A 3,685-nucleotide genomic window follows, 5' to 3' on the forward strand; every position below is an offset into this window, starting at 1 on the left:
AAGAAGAAGAAGAAGAAGAAGAAGAAGAAGAAGAAGAAGAAGAAGAAGAAGAAGAAGAAGAAGAAGAAGAAAGAAGAAGAAGAAGAAGAAGCACCTGCCACATAACACCCCAGACTTAACAATTGTCGATATGAAAGACAAAAAAGTCTGGATAGTGGACGTGGCAGTGCTTGGAGACAGCAGAAGAGACGAGAAAGAACTGGAGAAGATCACAAAATACAAAGACCTACAAATAGAAATAGAAAGACTGGGGCAAAAGCAAGCAAGGGTAGTACCAATAGTCATAGGCACCTTGGGTGCAATCCCAAAACAACTGGAGCACCCCTGGACACCATCATCGGCATTGACAAATTCACCATTAGTCAATTGCAAAAGGCGGCCTTACTAGGAACTGCTTCCATCCTGCGACGAGATCTGTAATACCATCAAACATCCACATCTGCCTATCCCAGGTCCTTGGGAAGGACTCCATAGGTAGGCAAAAATGCCAAATCCAGTCTGAACATCTGGCTGACTGAGCAATGATTAATAATAATAATAATAATAATAATAATAATAATAATAATAATAATAATAATAAAGTTGGAAGGGACCTTGGAGATCATCTAGTCCAACCCCCTGTTCAGGCAGGAAACCCTATACCATTTCGGACAAATGGCTGTCCATCAAGGTTGGACAAGCAACATCAAGGTTGCCTCCTAATTCTTCCTTCTGCAACTTTAGTTCATCCAGAGCAAATTCAGGTGAGTAGGAGGCACACCTGGGTTACACGACATAGCTCACACATCTGTCTGGGTGGCGGGCGGGGTCTCTCAACCTTAAAGATGGGTGGACTTCAACTCCCAGAATTCTCCAGTGGGTTGGGAGCTGAAGTCCACCCCTCGTAAAGTGGCTAAGGGTCAGTAACATTGACTTAGAGGCGTTTTTAATGGGAAACTAGTGCATAAAATGTGAACACAGGTAGCCCTCGACTTACAACAGCCCAGTTAGTGGCTGTTCAAAGTTACAACGGCAATGGAAAAAGGGACTTGTGACTGTTTTCCACAGTTATGACCGTTGCAGCGTCCCCAGGGTCACAGGATCAAATTTCCAGATGCTTGGCAACTGCTTCATCCTTACGACCATTGCCGTGTCCCATGATCAGCTTTTGCAAACTGCTAAATCTGGGGGGGACACCCTGCTCTCCAAAGTGCCTGAAGGCAGGACAAGAAGCAACAGATGGAAACTCATCAAGGAGAGAAACAACCTGGAACTAAGGAGAAACTTCCCGACAGTGAGAACAATTAACCAGTGGAACTACCTGCCTCCAGAAGTGGTGAATGCTCCAACACTGGAGGTTTTTAAGAAGAGACTGGACAGCCATTTGTCTGAAATGGTATAGGGTTTCCTGCCTGAGCAGGGGGTTGGACTAGATGACCTCCAAGGTCCCTTCCAACATTATTATTATTATTAAGGATGAGGGGGAACATGATAGCAGCCTTCCAATCTCTCAGGGGCTGCCCCAAAGAAGAGGGAGTCAAGCTATTCTCCAAGGCGCCTGAAGGCAGGACAAGAAGCAACGGATGGAAACTCATCAAGGAGAGAAGCAACCTGGAACTGAGGAGAAACTTCCTGACAGTGAGAACAATTAACCAGTGGAACTCCTTGCCTCCAGAAGTGGTGAATGCTCCAACACTGGAGGTTTTTAAGAAGAGACTGGACAGCCATTTATCTGAAATAGTATAGGGTTTCCTGCCTGACCGGGGAGTTGGACTAGATGACCTCCAAGGCCCCTCCCAACTCTATTCTGATGAACTGAAATGTCTCCCTTCTTTAGCAGCTTTCATTGGCAGCCTGAAAAATATCAAACAAGCTTTCGAAATGGCAAGCTAAAGATCTGCTGGCTTCAAAGAGTCAAGGAAAGAAGCAGCCTAGAACTAAGGAGAAACTTCCTAACAGTGAGAACAATTAACCAGGGGAACAGCTTGCCACCAGAAGTTTTGGGTGCTCCAACACTGGAGTTTTTTAAGAAGCGACTGGACAGCCGTTTGTTTGAAATGGTATGGGGTCTCCTGCTTGAGCAGGGGGTTGGACTAGAAGACCTCCGAGGTCCCTTCCAACTCTGTTATTCTGTCCTTCCTTCCTTCCTTCCTTCCTTCCTTCCTTCCTTCCTTCCTTCTTCCTTCCTTCCTAGAAGAAGGCATTTAAGAAGAAACAGCCAGCCACTTGTCTGAAATGGTATAGGGTGTCCTGCCTGAGCAGGGGATTGGACTAGAAGACCTCCGAGGTCCCTTCCAACTCTGTTATTCTGTCCTTCCTTCCTTCCTTCCTTCCTTCCTTCCTTCCTTCCTTCCTTCCTTCCTTCCTTCCTTCCTTCCTAGAAGAAGGCATTTAAGAAGAAACAGCCAGCCACTTGTCTGAAATGGCATAGGCCAGGGTATCCTGCCTGAGCAGGAGGCTGGACTGGATGACCTCCGAGGTCCCTTCCCATGCTGATCTTCCGTTATTCTGTTCCTAACTCTACAACTGCAGTAAGAACCGTGGTAAGAAAAGTGACAGAAATGGGGCAAAAAGCCCCTTAATAACAATCTTGCTTAGCAATGGCTTCCTTTTCGTCGTAACTGGAGGACCGCCTGTCACGGGTCATTTTTTTTTTTTTTGCTACCCAAAACCCACCCCAGGAAGTCCTCCAAATACGCCGTCACACCTGTCACGGTGAGATTGCCTTCGTTGCTCTTCAGAAAGGGCACCTTCAACTGGACGGCGTTCACCCAACAGTAGTACGTCCCGCTGTCGTTCTTCTCCACGTCCCGGATTTCCATCTGGTAGGTGCGACGGTCTCGTTTGGAGACGCTGTACTTCCGGCTGCCGGGATCCAGTTTGACCGGCTGGCAGTCGTGGCCCCACTGGTACCAGTTCAGATCATGGCCATAATCGGGGTTGGAGATGGAACAAGTAAACGTCGCCGTCTCTCCCTCCGTTAAACTTAACTGGGCTGGGCGAAAATGTACTGGGAGAAAGAAAAGAAATGAGCGGGACGAACGTCCATCACGCCGTTGAACGAGCAGGCCTCTCGTCTGAGGTTTTAAGGTTTGAAACAGGTCGTCCTTGACTTATAACCGTGCTTTTAGTGACCAGTTTAGAAAGGCACTGAAAAAAATGACGTACGACCGTTTTTCACACTGCCCAACTAGGTAATATCATCAGTGATGGAAGGGAGTGGGGTTTGTAGGACTGATGATGTTACCTAGTTGGGTCACGAAATGTCTGCCAGAAAACCACCAAGCTAGGAGAGCACCAAAGGTCCCAGAGATGATGGCCTCCTCCTCCTCCTCCTCCTCCTCCTCTCCACAAACCCCTCTCCCTTCTAGCATTGATGATGTTACCTAGTTGGGTCATGAAATGTCTGCCAGAAAACCACCAAGCTAGGAGAGCACCAAAGGTCCCAGAGATGATGACCACCTCCTCCTCCTTCTCCTCCTCCTCCTCCTCCTCCTCCTCCTCCTCCTCCTCCTCCTCCTCCTCCTCCTCCTCCTCCTCCTCCTCCTCCTCCTTTTCTTCCTCCTCCTCCTCCTCTTCACAAACCTTTTAGCACTGATGATGTTCCCTAGTTGGGTCATGAAAGGTTTGCAAGAAAAGCACCCAGCTCAGAGAGCACCAAGGACCGCACAGTCCTCCTCCTCCTCCTCCTCCTCCTCCTCCACAA

This window comes from Protobothrops mucrosquamatus, unplaced genomic scaffold (genome assembly GCF_001527695.2).
Source record: "Protobothrops mucrosquamatus isolate PMUCROS unplaced genomic scaffold, P.Mucros_1.0 scaffold4218, whole genome shotgun sequence".
Lineage (NCBI taxonomy): Eukaryota > Metazoa > Chordata > Lepidosauria > Squamata > Viperidae > Protobothrops > Protobothrops mucrosquamatus.